The sequence below is a fragment of the Coregonus clupeaformis genome, chromosome 39, assembly GCF_020615455.1.
Source record: "Coregonus clupeaformis isolate EN_2021a chromosome 39, ASM2061545v1, whole genome shotgun sequence".
Lineage (NCBI taxonomy): Eukaryota > Metazoa > Chordata > Actinopteri > Salmoniformes > Salmonidae > Coregonus > Coregonus clupeaformis.
This window is the reverse complement of record NC_059230.1, coordinates 14,023,653-14,042,997: the sequence shown is the minus strand read 5'-3', so window position 1 is coordinate 14,042,997 and position 19,345 is coordinate 14,023,653. Positions and strand designations below refer to the sequence as shown.

The following is a 19,345-nucleotide window of genomic DNA, read 5'->3' as shown; positions in this document are numbered from 1 at the left end:
GTGTATACACAAAAAGACAGAACTCTTGCAATGCCACTATATTGGGGCTATATCAAAACCCTCACACTGTAAGAATGCCCAAGTATTATGCCTAACAGAGCTAAACAAATAAGATTTGAGCCTTTTATGAAATGTTCCCTTTCCATGCCCTTTAATATACAATGCAGTCATTACATAGTCCAAAACCACAAGTAAAAAATGCCAGGTTTCTTAACTCCAGCAAGGTAAAGCTGCGATTTTAGATGTTTTATACAGTATCTTGTTTGACTTTCCAGATGCCACGCTAGAGGTAAGAGTCAAGCGCTCAAGGACTCTTTCCGGCGTAATTAAGGCAGAACCATGGCCGAGAGCTCACCCGCCTATTTCAACCGAGAGGTGAAATGGCATCTCTACAGAGGGCATAGGGTATCGTGTACCTATCCCTCACCCTCCCCGTCTACCCATTTCAACAGAAATATGACTTTAATAGAGTTGAGAAGAAGCTGCATGAAAGATGATTCACACCAACTCAATAATAATAATAATAATAATAATAATAATAGTAATAATAATAATAATAATAATAAGGTGCCCTCTGGGTTATTGCTACAGTGCCTTGCAAAATTATTCATCCCACTTGGCGTTTTTCCTATATTGTTGCATTACAACGTGTAATATAAATTGATTTTTATTTGGATATCATGTAATGGACATACACAATATAGTCCAAATTGGTGAAGTGAAATGAAAAAAATAACTTGTTTCAAAAAATTATAAAAAAAGATAAATAACGGAAAAGTGGTGCGTGCATATGTATTCACCCCCTTTGCTATGAAGCCCTTAAATAAGATCTGGTGCAACCAATTACCTTCAGAAGTCACATAATTAGTTAAATAAAGTCCACCTGTGCGCAAACTAAGTGTCACATGATCTTAATATATATACACCTGTTCTGAAAGGCACCAGAGTCTGCAACACCACTAAGCAAGGGGCACCACCAAGTAAGCGGCACCATGAAGACCAAGGAGCTCTCCAAACAGGTCAGGGACAAAGTTGTGGAGAAGTACAGATCAGGGTTGGGTTATAAAAAAATATCAGAAACTTTGAACAACCCACGGAGCACCATTAAACCCATTATTAGAAAATTGAAAGAATATGGCACCACAACAAACCTGCCAAGAGAGGGCCGCCCACCAAAACTCACGGACCAGGCAAGGAGGGCATTAATCAGAGAGGCAACAAAGAGACCAAAGATAACCCTGAAGGCGCTGCAAAGCTCCACAGCGGAGAGTGGAGTATCTGTTAAGCCATACACTCCACAGAGCTGGGCTTTACGGAAGAGTGGCCAGAAAAAAACACTTGCTTAAAGAAAAAAATAAGCAAACATGTTTGGTGTTCGCCAAAAGGCATGTGGGAGACTCCCCAAACATATGGAAGAAGGTACTCTGGTCAGATGAGATTAAAATTGAGCTTTTTGGCCAAACGCTATGTCTGGCGCAAACCCAACACCTCTCATCACCCCGAGAACACCATCCACAGTGAAGCATGGTGGTGGCAGCATCATGCTGTGGGGATGTTTTTCATCGGCAGGGACTGGGAAACTGATCAGAATTGAAGGAATGATGGATGGCGCTAAATACAGGGAAATTCTTGAGGGAAACCTGTTTCAGTCTTCCAGTGATTTGAGACTGGGACGGAGGTTCACCTTCCAGCAGGACAATGACCCTAAGTATACTGCTAAAGCAACACTCGAGTGGTTTAAGGGGAAACATTTAAATGTCTTGGAATGGCCTAGCCAAAGCCCAGACCTCAATCCAATTGAGAATCTGTGGTATGACTTAAAGATTGCTGTACACCAGCGGAGCCCATCCAACTTGAAGGAGCTGGAGCAGTTTTGCCTTGAAGAATGGGCAAAAATCCCAGTGGCTATATGTGCCAAGCATATAGAGACATACCCCAAGAGACTTGCAGCTGTAATTGCTGCAAAAGGTGAATAGTTATGCACGCTCAAGTTTTCTGATTTTTTTGTCTTATTTCTTGTTTGTTTCACAAAATTAAATATTTTGCATCTTCAAAGTGATAGGCATGTTGTGTAAATCAAATGATACAAACCCCTCAAAAATCAATTTTAATTCCAGGTTGTAAGGCAACAAAATAGGAAAAATGCCAAGGGGAGTGAATACTTTCGCAAGCCACTGTATGTGTCATATGATTGGAGTTAAAATGTCTCCTGTTGGAACGCTCGACAAAGGCATAACTTCCCCTAGCAACCGTCCGCCCACCTGTCAAAAAGGGTGCGGGCTAAGTCAGAGTGGCAGGCCATAAGCTTGGGATGCTGACTGCACTTATTATGCATGACACATGCAGCAGTCTTTTATCTTGCCTCCTTCCACTCATCTCTATCTCTCTCTCTCTCTCTCTCTCTCTCTCTCTCTCTCTCTCTCTCTCTCTCTCTCTCTCTCTCTCTCTCTCTCTCATTCCAACAAAATCTTCTTCTTCTGTTCTCTGCCTCTCTCATTCACTCTCTACTTTCTCTCCCTCTCATTCACTCTCTACTTTCTCTCCCCCCGTCTTTCACTCTCATTCCTCTGCCCTTCTCTCTGTTTTTTCTATCTCTCACTCGCTCATACCTCCTGTCTCCCTCCTCTGTCACTGTACTCTTTTTCTCTCTTCCATCCCTCCCTCAATCTCTCTCTCATTTTGATTTAGGACTGGCATCGGGGACGTTTCTCACACATCGCCCCAGATCAGTGGGCATGTGTAATAACATCCCTCAAGCTAAGCTAAGCTATGCCCTCAAGTGCAGCCTCCACATGAAAGCGTCTGACAAACCGCGGCTTAGAGGGGTTTATTTGTGAAACTTATTTACCCCCCCCTTCCGACCTCAGTGAAACAAGCCTCCCACGGTCATAAATAATGTTTTCAGAGATGCTCGTCCCACCCGAATTACTCTGTTGTCTCCATGTTTATTAGAACGTTGGCGGTGTTCGTTTATGTCATGGCTAGCGGCTAATCACTAAAGAGCTAACAACAAGCTAGCATCCACTCTAGCGTCCCACTCTTTGTTGTTATGAGTGACGCCTTCCATCATGAGACACTGAGATAAGCTTATTGGGTTTGGGTGACATTTCCTGCGCCAGTAATTGGGTTTAAAAGCACCTGCTGTGGCTGGAAGAAGGAAGCAACGGTGATCTTGTCGCTGCATCGTGTCCCCAGGTGCGGGTACAGGAAATGCCAAAGCCATTTCACCTTCGCAGCAGGAGTTTGAACTTTGAGAAGCCTCCTAATAAAGTTTGTCTGAAGGGAGTTGTGTTTGTTTACCTAATCCCCAAAGGTCACTGACAAATTAAACCCAAAGATATGTTTAAGGGTTGCTTAACTAGTGCAAAGTATCTATCTGTGATTATAGCTCTGGAGGGAGAATTTATGCAGGTTGGCATTTATTGTCATTACATTTTACATTTTAGTCATTTAGCAGACGATCTTATCCAGAGCGACTTACAGTTAGTGAGTGCATACATTTTCATACTGGACCACTCTTACCCTGGAGGCAGCTCTGCAGAGTGGTCACTAGCTGGCACAGCTACAAAGTCATAAAATCTGATTTTAAATCTGATTTTAAACCTAACCTTAACCTCACTGCTAACCCTAATGCCTAACCCTAACCTTAAATTAAGACCATAAAGCTCTTTTTTCCCCCCCAGCTATTTTTAATATATAGCCAATTTGACTTTGCAGCTGACCTATCTAGCGGAAATCACTAAGTTATGCATACAGGGTAAGATTCATGACAATAAACGTCAACCTGCAGAGTTTAACTGAATTCAACAGTTTTAACAAGCTGGTGTTTGCCCATATAGCTGCAAGAAAAACTAACAATGGAACAGAGGCCAATATATACTGTATATTCTCAGTTTACTATAGTGATCCTATGTGAATTCAGCCCTCCTACCATGTCCTTGTCCAAATAGATATCTCACCAAAACTATCTAGCACTGTCCTTTATCTACCTCATTTTCCCTGTCCCTCTTTCCTTCTCTTATTTCTCTCACTTTCTTTCTCTCTTACCCACATTAAAACACCTCTACCTCTTTTTTAACACGTCCCTCGGTCTTTCTCTCTCCCTCCATCTCTCTCTCCCCCACCCCTCCTCTACTCCGTTATCCCTGTCTCACAGCAGCTGTTAGGTTCAGATGGATGGTCGCCCAGTACACGACCTTGACCACCAGACCGGTGAGTGATTATCCCAGTGCCCTGTTGGGCTGCTCCCCTGCACACTGTCATACAGAGTCAAACACACACACACGCACACATGCAAGAACACACACACACACACACAAAGGCCATGCACACACACACACAAACCCACACACATACACTCTCTCACTCGCACACTCTCTCACACACACACACACACACACACACACACACACACACACACACACACACACACACACACACACACACACACACACACACACACACACACACGGTTACCCAAAACCTAAACTTCAGGGGTAAGCATCAGGGACACAAGGGTGGGGAATAACATCACCACAACACTCTACATCTGTGACTGCTTGTTTGTATTTCTACTGACCTTGATCACATTGGCCAACACATGGTTAATTCAATCATACAAAAAACGTGAATGCCTCTGAGGGCTCCCCCATGCACTTGAGGGGCCACGAGTTTGTTTGCTGTCTCAATGTCGACAATTTAGAAGTGCATAGTGTGTCGTGCTCATGTCGCCGCCGTCCACTGAAGGACAGTTCTGTATGAGTGCCGTGTTTCACGGAGAAAGGAACTCATTACCGTGCAAATGCGCTGCATTCGAGTGCCCATTGTGTGAGAGGGAGAAAACAGTAGACTCAGCAGCCGCCAACCTGGAATCGCTGGGATTCAATTTACGCCGCATGAACAGGGGAGGGCCAAATCATGTTACATATTATGAACCAGAAAACAGGGGAGAGGGAGGAGATGGAGGGAGAGAGAGAATGGTAAAGAGGGAGCTGAGAAGGAGGGAGCAGGTAGAGAGAGTGAGTGAGGTGGGAAAAGAGAGAGAGAGAGAGAGAGAAAGTGCCTCGCTGCCAGCTTTTCCCCTGCTCCGTCTGTGCTTGTGCCAAAGCGAGAGAGAGAGAGAGGAGGAGAGTGGTGGAATGAGACTGAGAGGGAGAGGAGGAGTAGGACAACAGAGAGTGGAGGGTGGAGAGCCCTAGGTACCCTATAGCAGTCTGGAGGTGTCGTTTCCCAGAGGGGGGGATGATGGGATGGAAACATTAGCGATGGTCGGAGTACGAGAACGTGGACGGGCTTCAAGATCCTCTGTTGCCTGCAACATGCATGTATACACACTCTCTCTTTCTCTCTCTCTGTGTCACACACACACACCCATAGTCTCTGCACCATACGCTCTGGGCATCTTGACATCTACCCCCCACCCAGCCACGGTCTGTGGGAGGATGATTAATATCACTTCCGAGAGAGGAGAGAGAGGGAGGGAGATAGAGAAAGGGAGGGGGAGGGAGAGAGAAGATAAAGAGAGAGAGGATGGATGGAGAGAAAGAGAGGAAGATGGAGAGAGAAAAAGAGGGACAGAGGATGGAGAGAGAGACACAGAGCACAAAGAGAGAGAGAGAGAGAGAGAGAGAGAGAGAGAGAGAGAGAGAGAGAGAGAGAGCGGAGAGAGAGGGGGGAGAAAGAGCGGAAGGAGGGAGAGGTAGAAAAACCATTCCCACCCCCCTGCCCCTGCTCTCATGCAGTTTTATGGAAAACACAGAGGCCATGAGAGTATTAGTGCTCCCGTGAATAGACAAAACAGCACTCCTCTGTGAGTAGTGTGGCATTCTGGCAGAAATCAACTGAAAAACCAATGCAATTGCATGAGTTCATACTTCATAGACCAGACTCTAATGCACAATGCAGTTTTCATAGGTACACAACAATCACTCCTTATCTCCAATACAACCAGTTCATGGTTCATCACTTTGAATATCAAGGTATTTTGCCACAGTGACATTTTAGCCGCATTTGTACCAAAGCCGGCTTGTTTTACATATGGAAATGCTTTAGTTAAGCATACACGGAGAATGTAAAGAAACGCCTAAGGCGTACACGCTGCTCTCAAGGGCAATGTCGTTATTAAAATGCTAAGTATCTCCCATTTTCTATATGCTAATTTATGTGATATACCCTGAGCTAAATGTAACGGTACACTATATGTGCGGGAGCTTTTGAACTATGGCAGGGAGGGTGTATCCCTCCCACCCATATCCCCTCAATTAGCTTTAACACAAATGTGTGCCATATTATACCTGTAGTAGCATGACTAATGTTTCTACCTCCCACAAGCACACATGATAGGTCATCTCATTGAGACGTTGTACCGGCAGCTCTTGACTTAATAAAAAGTAGTGTGAGTTTTGCATGTTTTTGCACTTTGTTTCGTGCCCGACTCCCAAGAGACTAGAGACACATGGTTATTGGTCTACTGGACGCCACATGGCTACCCAGTGTGGCTTGACATGAGTATAAAGGGGATTATGACTGCTAATGTTTTGTCATTAATCATATTTGATTTTAAAAACACAGCAGAAGTCTGTAACTGAGACAATAGACTGATTAGCAAAACACAAGCTTATCAGAGCGCTTTATGTGAGAGAGCTGAGAGAGCTGCCAAGATGGCTGTTGAATGGACATAAAATATTATCACAAATATTAGGGGACTTTGTTGAATAAGCAACAAAGCAATGAAGCCATGTTACTCTTTTCGCTTCCTTCAGTTTTGGATAATACTGTCAAAGAACATACTAGGAGGGGTTGAAACATCCTTGAAAAGTTGTAACATTTTACCTGTGGGGGATTTTGCAGGACTCATTTGTTCAGAAATATCATTTGATGTGCATTTTAGCAAGTAATTTCAATAAAAACACTATATTTATGGATGATTTCAGACCTCATTTGGACAGATGTTAGCTACAGTTCTCACAGACTGTGGGAGTGAAATTTGCGGGCCTAGCACTCCACACATTGCCGCAAGGACTGAACACAGGCAGGAGCTAACAATTGTTGACAGTGACATAATCTGTTATACAATGGTCTACGTTAGTAAGAATCAAGAATACCTCAATTCAATGCTAAGCCCATTTAACTGATGGCCTATTGTGGTACTAGAACAAGACACTGTGTTATGGCTTTTAAAATGACTGAATAAGTCCCTTTCTTCTCCCACAGTGTTGAGATGAAAATTAAATTACATCTCAGTTCGGCTCTCGAAGTCAAATAAATGCCAGCACGGAAGCAATTTAACCCACTACCTCTTCTCCCAATGCATTTCCAATGACAATGTACATATCTACTTTAAAAGCACATTTATGTCTCTATTCCTTTAAATCATTTTAGATGGAGACTGTGGTTGAACCCGTAACAGTTTGGTCTTTGTTTTTATCATTTTCAACGTGATTAATATAACCATACACTACCGGTCAACATTTTTAGAACACCTACTCATTCAAGGGTTTTTCTTTATTTTTACTATTTTCTACATTGTAGAATAATAGTGAAGACATCACAACTATGAAATAACACATGGAATCATGTAGTAACCAAAAAAGTGTTAAACATCAACATATAGTGTTATATTTGAGATTCTTCAAATAGCCACCTTTTGCCTTGATGACAGCTTTGCACACTCTTGGCATTCTCTCAACCAGCTTCATGAGGTAGTCACCTGGAATGCATTTCAATTAACAGTTGTGCCTTCTTAAAAGTTAATTTGTGGAATTTCTTTCCTTCTTAATGCGTTTGAGCCAATCAGTTGTGTTGTGACAAGATAGGGGGGGTTTACAGAAGATAGCCCTATTTGGTAAAAGACCAAGTCCATATTATGGCAAGAACAGCTCAAATAAGCAAAGAGAAACGACAGTCCATCATTACTTTAATAAGATATGGTCAGTCAATACTGAACATTTCAAGAACTTTGAAAGTATCTTCAAGTGCAGTCGCAAAAACCATCAAGTGCTATGATGAAACTGGCTTTCATGAGGACCGCCACAGGAATGGAAGACCCAGAGTTACCTCTGCTGCAGAAGATAAGTTCATTATAGTTACCAGCCTCAGAAATTGCAGCCCAAATTAATGCTTCACAGAGTTCAAGTAACAGTAACAGTAATAACATCAACTGTTCAGAGGAGACTGTGTAAATCAGGCCTTTATGGTCGAATTGCTGCAAAGAAACCACTACTAAAGGACACCAGACTTGCTTGGGCCAAGAAACACAAGCAATGGACATTAGACCGGTGGAAATGTGTCTTTTGGTCTGGAGTCCAAATTGGAGATTTTTAGTTCCAACCGCCCTGTCTTTGTCAGACGCGGTGTGGGTGAACGGATGATCTCCGCCTGTGTATTTCCCACCGTAAAGCATGTGTATTTCCCACCGTAAAGCATGGAGGAGGAGGTGTTATGGTGTGGGGGTCCTTTGCTGGTGACACTGTCTGTGATATATTTAGAATTCAAGGCACACTTAACCAGCATGGCTACCACAGCATTCTGCAGCAGTACGCCATCCCATCTGGTTTGGGCTTAGTGGGACTATAATTTGTTTTTCAACAGGACAATGACCCAACACACCTCTAGGCTGTGTAAGGACTATTTTACCAAGAAGGAGAGTGATGGAGTGCTGCATCAGATGACCTGGCCTCCACAATCCCCCGACCTCAACCCCATTGAGATGGTTTGGGATGAGTCGGACCGCAGAGTAAAGGAAAACAGCCAACAAGTGCTCAGCATATGTGGGAACTCCTTCAAGACTGTTGGAAAAGCTTTCCAGGTGAAGCTGGTTGAGAGAATGCCAAAAGTGTGCAAAGCTGTCATCAAGGCAAAGGGTGGCTATTTGAAGAATCTCAATATAAAATATATTTTGATTTGTTTAACACTTTTTTTAGTTACTACTACTACTAATAATAATAATAATAATAATAATAATAATAATAATAATAATAATAATATATTACTATAATACTACTACATACACTACAATGTAGAAAATAGTAAAAATAAATAAAAACCCTTGAATGAGTAGGTGTTCTAAAACTTTTGACCAGTAGTGTATGTCTCCAGCTTATGAAAACAAGGTAAGCACTACCAATTTTTATCTTACAAGTTACATTTGAAATTAACGTTTGATAAGTGCCTATTCTTACACTGGCATTTCTCCATTTACCAGAGCAACACTGGCTGTTAGTTTATTTCCTTCTCACTTGGACATATATTGTGAGGCTGCAGTGTATATTCAATATGCAAATGTAAACATTTTATTTACTCCCTCAAAAGACCTACAACCACAAGAATAATGCCTATTTTCTCACAGGCACATATCCTTTAACGCAGTTGTTTAAACTGTACACACACAACACTGTCTACACACACAAACACACACACAGCCAAACAAACACACACATAGACAAGTCTGCATTGTCACAATACCAATACCAATCTAACTACATAACTACATAATGGGAATAATTTATTTGAATGGTAAACCTCTGGTCTATTGATACTGGTTAAATCAAGATGTAGCCTAGGCATATTCACACTACAGGTGAATGCATATTCAATAGGAGTGTGTGCATGCGTTGAGTTAAATGCATGCACACACCAAACATTCTGGTACCAAACTGTTTTTCATGTTCTAGAATGAAAAAAGTACCGCTGTTTCGATATACCGAGCAACACTAAGTGCATCATCCCAACTGCCAGAGCCTCCTTTCCAAGAGTTTAAGTTACCATTAACCAACTGTCTACATCTTATCATTAACATGGCTGTCTGTGTCAAAGGTGCCAAAGTGGCATCTGAGGCTCCCATTGGTGGAGCCCGGACCCACTTTACCCGCCCAAGTGGCATCTGAAGAGAGATAGGACCCAGATTATCTACTGCATAATTACTTATTTAAAGATCCTAATTAAGAATATCATTAAGAGTCGCTGCCAGTGAGATTCTGCCACTGAGGTGCTACAGGGAAAAGGTGTGTTTGTGTGTGGGTGAGTGTGTGTGTATGTTTACGGTACATTGATGTCGTTTAGCAGATGCTCTTTTTCAGAGCAGCTAACAAGGACAACAACATACAGTACAGTAGGCCTGCAATATTGAGCGAGCCCACTGTTGTCCTAGGGACACATAACGTCTCATAACGTCTCTGATGAAATGTACAGATCTATTATCTAAATTTGATCACTCATTTGTTGCTGAGGATTTTCCTGTGCCGCAGCAAATGCAGATGAGCTTAGTGATTTCAATAAATTCACTGAAAACCCTCACTAACACACGGTTATGTTAACAGTGTTGCACTTTTCATGTAGCTTCATTTTGACCAGCGAATAGCCTAACCACCGATCAAGCAACATTATGGACTAAACGTTCAAATCCTGTTGCTGCAGGATTATTTTGCTGCGACAATACAGGTCAAATTAAGATCCTACATCTGTACTGTTATGTTACGATGAGGGGCATCATTAAAGGTCATGGTGGTTACTAGTGTGTGATGTGTCTGTAATTAACAGCTGTGGTTCAATCGCCTAATATCATCCGCCTACAAAATGCACTCATAAGACAATGCAAACCATTCCAAAAGGTTACTACACAATTTAGAACTTTGCTCACAAACTCGTTTTAGTTGTCAGAACTCGCTTGTCTCTTGTCAGACTGAGGGCAAACGCTAAAATGAATTAGCTATACATTCTCTATCTCATAATGCAGCCCAGCATCGTGATGTATTTCCTTTCAACTTCTCCTTTTGTTTTATGTGAGGGAAGGCATTGTTGTGTGTGTGGTAACGCCTTGCTAAACCCCTGCTGTTTAGTCGGTTGTAATTAGCCGAAGAAAGTTGCAATTGTGCTAATGCCATGAAAATTCTGCTCTACTTTTATGATTGAAATGCTACTTCTTTCTCCTGCATGTTTGTTTGGAGTATTGCTAGACTGCAATACTGTATATACTGAACAAAAATATTAACGCAACATGCAACAATTTCAAAGACTTTACTGAATTACAGTTCATATAAGGAAATCAGTAAATTGAAATAAATTCATTAGGCCCTAATGTATGGATTTCACAATACTGTGAATACAGATTTGCATCTGGTCACATATACCTTAAAACAAGGTAGGGGTGTGGATCAGAAAACCATTCAGTCTCTGGTGTGACCACCATTTGCCTCATGCAGAGCGACACATCTCCTTCGCATAGAGTTGATCAGGCTGTTGATTGTGGCCTGTGGAATGTTGTCCCACTCCTATTCAGTGGCTGTGCAAAGTTGCTGGATATTGGCGGGAACTGGAATACGTCTTCATACATGTCAATCCAGAGCATCCCAAACATGCTCAATGGGTGACATGTCTGGTAAGTATGCAGGCAATGGAAGAACTGGGACATTTTCAGCTTCTAGGAATTGTGTACAGATCCTTGCGACATGGGGCGATGCATTATCATACTGAAACATGAGCTGATGCGGCAGATGAATGGCACGACAATGGGCCTCAGGATCTCGTCATGGTATCACTGTGCATTCAAATTGCCATCGATAAAATGCAATTGTGTTTGTTGTCCGTAGCTTATGCCTGCCCATACCATAACCCCACCGTCATCATGGGGCATGTTGACATCAGCAAACCGCTCGCCCACATGACGCCATACACGTGGTCTGCGGTTGTGAGGCCGGTTGGACGTACTGCCAAATTATCTAAAACAACATTGGAGGCAGGTTATGGTAGAGGAATGAACATTCAATTCTCTGGCAACCGCTCTGGTAGACATTCCTGCAGTCAGCATGCCAATTGCACGCTCTCTCAAAACTTGTGGGATTGTGTTGTGTGACAAAACTGCACATTTTAGAGTGGCATTTTATTGTCCCCAGCACAAGGTGACCTGTGTAATGATCATGCTGTTTAATCAGCGTCTTGATATGCCACACCTGTCAGGTGGATGGATTATCTTGGCCATGGAGAAATGTTCACTAACAGGTATGTAAACAAATTTGTGCACAACATTTTAAAGAAATAAGCTTTTTGTCCATATGGAAAATTTCTGGGTCTTTAATTTCAACACATGTTTATATGTTGCGTTGATATGTTTGTTCAGTGTAGTTAGACAAAGACACCATAGAGAACGTTTGGCGCTACTGTGTGGAGTGTTAGTCATACTGTATAGCATTGTTGTTGGAAGCTAGGAGCAGTCAAAACATTTTCCCACTGCTGTTGAAATGAAGTGATTCCAATAGGCGAAACCGCGTATACACATCATTTTACAGCGTCCCTGACAATTCCTTCAACCCCAGACAAAAAAGAGCGAGCGAGCTAATGACGCTAGCATCGTCAGCCATCAAAGTTATCCTTTCATCTCTCACTCTGAGTGTCAGCCACATCCATTTCCAGTAGCCGCAAGCAAAACAAATGTGTCAGACAAGGGAGGGAGAAACAAGAGGAAATGTATATTTTTGTTATCTCTTGAACAGGAGCAACGGTAACACAATTATTGGATGTGACGGCTGGCCTCTGAAGCTTGGTCTGATGTGATTCTCGTGGCGGAGTTGAGATTGTAAAACCGCAGTCTTTACCTGCACATCAAAAACAGCTTTTATCTGCAGAATCGCTAAGATCCAAAAAGTAATTGTGACCGCTCAAAAAAGGTTGTGGACAAAGTCAATTGAGGATGCTGTAGTTGTCATTTATCCAAAAGGTTGAGTGTGGTGGAATACGTTTTACTTGACCCTCATTCACTCCACACCAGTAAAACAGTAAGATTCTCAAATATAAATAACTATTACTTTACCTCTCTCTTCTTTCAAAATAACTATAAACAGTTGATCCCAACTGGCAGTTAAGACAGTTGATACAGTTAGACCTGGGACTGGTATACATACTGAGGCCTCTGAGAGAATGGCTGGGTAAGAAGAGGTACAGTGAGAGAATGCTTGAGCCCCTGATCTTTCCATTGTAGTAGTATCATTGGGGGAGAATACACAGTCTGCAGTTTGCTGATGAACAATTTGACCTGATTTCAGGCCTGGCTACCCGCAAGTCCCTCCACTAAAGATCCTCAGTCTTTATCTCTCTCCTCTCTGTCTCTATGGGACTACCAGAAAATAGATATATCAGGGGGACAGTGGGGGCATTGGCCAGTCGCTGGCAGTTAGCCTGCGTGTGATTGAGGTGTCACTAATTTGCAGCAACATTGGGGAAACTAACAGGAGACTATTGGAATTGCTTGGGGGCTGCTAGCAGCTGCTAACTGCTACTACGACTAAACTGTCCCTCCTCCAGGGGATTCATAAACGTTCAAAGATGGGGACTGGTGTTGAGAAGACGCCAAGGTGCTCAGGGGCATAGTGACACTCTGATTTCACAAGTCTTGGATGATGTCCTTGTACCCTGTTGGCCACAACAAAGAATATGCCAAATATATGAAGGGATAGAACCAAACAGGCAAGCAAGCAGCATGTGCAGTGTGTGTTCCATTGCACAATTAAAGGTGAGAGGTGAAAACTGGGAACTGAACCTAATCAAACTCAACACGCTTTTGCCATTTGAGGTTTCGAAACATGGTTTGTGTTGATGAAGGAGCAGTTAAACAGCGAAGTCAGACGCCATAACAGTTCAACAAATCTGATATCCCTCTTGGGTTTATTTGACCTTTTGATACAGTCAAATATGTTCCACACTGATCACAAAAGCACCAGAAAATGCCTTTTTTTGTCAACGTTACATTCTCTTCACCTGTTAAGAAAAAAACTGGCTCAGTCTGTACTTGGCAAGCTGTCTATCACCCATCTGACCTTAAACATCAGAAACGAACTGTCCCACTGGCGCCTGTGGCTCAACTGACGACCGTATGTGTCTGGAACATTCACCTATGCCTCATTTCTCCTGCTAGCTCTCACTCCCTTTTTTCTCAGTGTGAGAGACAGATAATGGTTCATCTCTTCACCTCAAAGGTGGTTTTCACGCCACACAGCAATGCCTGACTGGCTGCCGTCTGTTATTTTGGGGAGGAGCCAGTCTTATCCTAATCTCTTGCTTTAAACTTCGCTGACTAACGCCTTCGCCTTTGTTGTTCTTACAATGGGCTTGGCAAGGCGACAATAAGCTTCAAAGGGCTGAAATGTATTCACACACATAAACAGCAGATTGGCAAGGAGTAAGAAAGAAAGCAGGCTGCATAATCTCTAAGCAGGGTGTGTGTGTGTGTTTGTAAACACATGTGTGTGTTTTTATGGATGTGTGTGTGTGTGTGTGTGTGTGTGTGTGTGTGTGTGTGTGTGTGTGTGTGGCGTCTGTGTATGATCAATCCCAGCATTGACTCTCAAGTGCTTGTTACTGACGTGATTGCTGATCATAACGTAAGCCCCTCCAACCCCGTTGCTTTGAATGTTTGACTATGACGGAGATTGTTCTGTAATGGCCATAAGACTGAGGGATTCACCTAGTGACTGCCTGTAATTGGCTAGAGGCTTTGACATTTACTTTTGTGTGTAACGGGCAATTACCAGGAGAGGACTGTTGTTGTTCTTTATTTATTTATATAGGTTAACTTTCACTCTCTGCAGTCTGCACTGCACAAACCCTTTATCCATGACCAATCCCTCCATTTATTCTACATGCAAGCATGCAGAGACGTGCACACACACACACACACACACACCAATGCATCATACTAATGCATATTACATAGTAACATATTAACAGAGAGACATAAATAGACATATACTAACCTAGATATACTCACACAGACACAAACACACTGTCACCCACAACTCCTACTACATTACTAGGGTAAGGTTGGTTTGACCTAAATAAGTAACGCTGTGGAACAGCATCAGGGTCAGTCTGTTTGTCAGATCAGAGAGAGTGAGGGAGAGTGAGAGTGTGTGAGTGTCAGTCAGTGAGTGAGTGAGTGAGTGAGTGAGTGAGTGTGAGAGAGAGAGAGAGAGAGAGAGAGAGAGAGAGAGAGAGAGAGAGAGAGAGAGAGAGAGAGAGAGAGAGAGAGAGAGAGAGAGAGAGAGGAGCAACAGCAGTTGTAGAACAGATGGCCACAAAAAAGTCATCCAAAAAAAATGTCCAAAGTATCATGTGCACCATTAGTATGGCGGCCAAGTAATCAGTGAAGTAATCAGTGTGTGTGTGTGTGTGTGTGTGTGTGTGTGTGTTGTAATGCTGATGCTGCAACATAATATTCCTCTGTTGTCATTTTGAGGTGATAACCTTACAATCACTTTATTTTCTATCTGCTATCATTAAATGCCATCACAACCAAAGGCTACGCTCTGATTGTACATTTTAAAGCAGTGCATAGTGATAGTCTATTCATGGCAAATGCCCATTCAATTCAAAACATCATATGCACTAAAACTGGCACACTAAAACTGGCACGCTATCACAAGGGGACCATTTTGAATGTCACGTGAAATCCATAATATCCATAACATAATGATGTATCCATAATATCCATAACATAATGATGTATCCATAATATCCATAACAGAATGATGTATCCATAATATCCATAACATAATGATGTATCCATAACATAATGATGTATCCATAATATCCATAGCCCACATGTTCCTGTCAGGGATCATCCTGTAGCTAACATAATTAATTACCGTGTTCCTATGACATCTTGGGTATGTCACAATATTCTCTCCTAAAAGCAGTGGATTGGTGTAGGCATGGACGACTTTCCATATACAGTACCAGTCATTTCCTTTCAAACCCATGAAGGGAAGCGAAGAAGCACACACTTCGGGAGAAAGGAGAGATTGGGACATAGACCTGAATCACGGAAACCCTAAGCCATTACGATCCTCCAGTCCTCCTCAGCCTCTGGGTGTCTAACCCTGTCTGACTGCCCAGCCTTGGTGTTCTAAAGCCAATCCGACTGGGGCCAGAGGCATGATCAAACCCAATCTCACCCTTCTGCACTCTCTATCTCCCATCTACATGGGGGACATCCATCTTGATTTCTGCCGAGTGCCAAAAAAAACAGGAAGGGAAAGAGAAGGGGAGGAGGAGGAGGAGGAGGAGGGGGGGAGGGAGACAGCCTCCCAGATAAGGATGAGGAGAGGATCTTGGGAGTTTAGCCCCAGAGTGAGGGTAGGAAGAACTTCATCTTCTTCTAATTACTGGGCTAGTTTCAGGGAAGGGGGATAGCGTGATCGGTGAGTGTTTATGGAGGCTTGAGTGCGGTGTTACAGGCTCATGTGAGATGTGAACACAGGCGCAGGCACACACACACACACATACACACAGGAAAGAGCACACACAGACACACAAACAGGCCAGACAATCAGCTCCCACACACACACACACACACACACACACACACAAACATACACAGACTCATATCCTCTCTCTCTCACACACAGACACTCGCGGGGGCCAGGGCCGAGCGCCATAACATCCCAATGAAATATATTCCGATTAGAAAGTTGTCGCATTACTCCCCAGCCCGGATGATAAATACACCGTTAGCACCGCCATTAATCTTTTAGCCATCCACTGCTGGACGTGACGAAGGGATGGAGCCTTCTGACGGAGCTAGCGCCTCTGAGAGGGGCGTAGCGGCATCGCTGTTCATTGTAATAAAACACACTAACATACTGCAAGGAGCTCATACCACTGGGCTGAGGGGTTGGGTTTTGGTGTCACTGCTGAAAAGAGACCAGTCTAACGTGCCATTCATTGGGATTGTATCTTGTTTCTGTGCATGATTGTTGGAGAGTATGTTTGAGCAAGTGAGGCAGTATTTATGGCATGTATGTGTGGGAGATATTTTCATCTTGCTCCTCTCTCTCTGTCCCCCTCTCTTTTGCTCTCCCTCTACACCCCTCTCTGTCTACTCCTCCCATCTCTCTCTACCCCCTTAATCTGCACCCATCACCCTCTCTCTCTCCTCCATCCCCCTCTCTCTCTCTGTCATAGAGGGTTTACTGAGACATTAGCCTGTGAATGGCAGATCCTAAGTGAGCATTGCATTGGTAATGTGTACCATCCATAAAACACTAGGACTGGACAGCACCTCTATGTGTGTGTGTGTCTGTGGTAGCACATCTGTTCAGTAAACACTGCCAGAATCCCCAGTGGGAGCCCGGACAGACAGTTAATTCCCTCCAATACAAACACCAGCCGAGCGAAATATCAAAGGTCCAGAGCTGAGGAAATGAGATGTGATAAGTAGGTACCGAGGCTGTGGTGTTGTATATATTTCGGAGCGCTCAATGCTCGCTGGTTACATGTTTGATGGAGTTGGGCTGTGTGTCTTTGAGAGTGCGGCCCACGTTTCCCCGAATTGGGATTGACTGTTCTGCTAGAGGTTACTCCCACACATTTTAGATTGCAGGAGGCACTCATGTTGTACTCACAGAGTGAATCCTGTCCAAATCAGGGAAAGTGTTACTTTAAGCGCTCAGGCTCTCATTCTGATTCTCAAAGCAAACATAACATTTTGTTTTTGCTCATGGTGTTTGCTTGAATAGAGAAAATAAGTGTCTAGTAAATATTCCATCACAAAGTTAGTATTGAACTGCATTGTGGGATAGAATTAGACATTTTACATTTACGTCATTTAGCAGACGCTCTTATCCAGAGCGACTTACAAATTGGTGCATTCACCTTATAGCCAGTGGGATAACCACTTTACAATATGTTTATTTTTCTTTCTTTGGGGTGGGGTAAGGGGGGGTAGAAGGATTACTTTATCCTATCCCAGGTATTCCTTAAAGAGGTGGGGTTTCAAATGTCTCCAGAAGGTGGTGAGTGACTCCGCTGTCCTGGCGTCGTGAGGGAGCTTGTTCCACCATTGAGGTGCCAGAGCAGCGAACTGTTTTGACTGGGCTGAGCGGGAACTGTGCTTCCGCAGAGGTAGGGGGGCCAGCAGGCCAGAGGTGGATGAACGCAATGCCCTCGTTTGGGTGTAGGGACTGATCAGTATATCAACAAGTATGCATTTATTTCACTTCTATCTGCAATGGTGTGCATGTGAGCTAAGATGTAGGCTAAAGATTATTGCTCACGTGCACTATATTAGAGGAAATGCAATGTGTATAGGCTACTAAAATAAAGAGCTACCTTAATTCTGGTAAACAGAAAGATGCTTACTCCTTTAGGCCATAGTGCTGTATGTTTGCTATGGGCATACTCTTTTTTATCATACTATCAGCAAAAAAAGAAAGTCTCTTTCGACGGTGACAGCAGTTTAATAGTGGTAAAAAGCCTCTAAAAGAGGCACTTGTTAATAAATTAAACTGTGTTATTACATCTGTCGACCTATTAGGAGAAGAAAAAAACAACACAGCACATTCCGAACGGTGCCCAGCAAATTGGAGTGGCTTTGAATTGAATTATGTTTTTATTATGATATATTTTGATGACACACAAATGTCTTGCAGAAAATAGATGGTACAAACTGGTAGGGTGAACTTATATTCCAAAGTCCATATGGATGGTTTTTCTTTCTCCCCGGGTGGATGAATAGTTTGAGTTCTCAGTGTAGTGCATCGACCAGCGTAATGTCCCAGTGTAATGTATTCTAATGCCTAGGCTTCAGCTCAGAGGTCTAACAGTCATGTGGCGCAAAGGAGACCTTGATTCAAACCCAGTCAGTATATGGGAGACTTGAGATGTTCCAGTATAAACTATTCTATTTCAGTGTGGGGTGGCTTTGTATCTCTTATGGGTGATGTAAACAATATACTGTCTTCAGATGGGGCCTAATCCGTGGTGATTGTTAGAGTGGGGTAATGAAAAAACGGAGAATGGACCACCAGTAAAACACACACACACACACACATACATATACACGAACAATCCTACACAAACACATACACACACACACTCCCCACTTGAATTACACCATTTATTGAATTCCTTAGCCCCAATCGTGCTGTGCTCCATAAAACACGGACGAGTGGACTCGGGGCACTTTAACGGCGACTCAATGCAGAAATAAACTTGTTTTACTGCAGCAAACAATGTGATGTGACCTGGAAAGGTTGTATTTTCTACTGGATAATGACTGTGTTTTAGAGGCCCAGTCTCAACGTGCCCACTAATTACTCGTCTGGGGATGAGTGCTCAGCCTAGGTCTCCCAGCCACGGGCGAATGAAGGCCATATTGGTGGTACGTGTTTATTAGTGGGAGGCTTAGTGTCTAGCAAAAACGTTTAATCTAGTCACCTAGCTAGCTGGCGACCTACCACACTCTCCCCTTTGTTAGGCTGCATTGTATGTAAACTCTTTCTGGTCAACGTCTTAGCCCATACTGGGGGTACACTATATACAAAAGTATGTGGACACCCCTTCAAATTAGTGGATTCGG

The 19,345-nt window shown here is 43.1% G+C and overlaps 1 protein-coding gene across 43 annotated transcripts in view; it reads right to left on the bottom strand.

The window, feature by feature from the left end:
• Positions 1 to 19,345, bottom strand: part of LOC121554718 (receptor-type tyrosine-protein phosphatase delta-like) — a 597,272-nt gene that overhangs the window by 168,727 nt on the left and 409,200 nt on the right. The gene's annotated exons all lie outside the window — the stretch shown is intronic.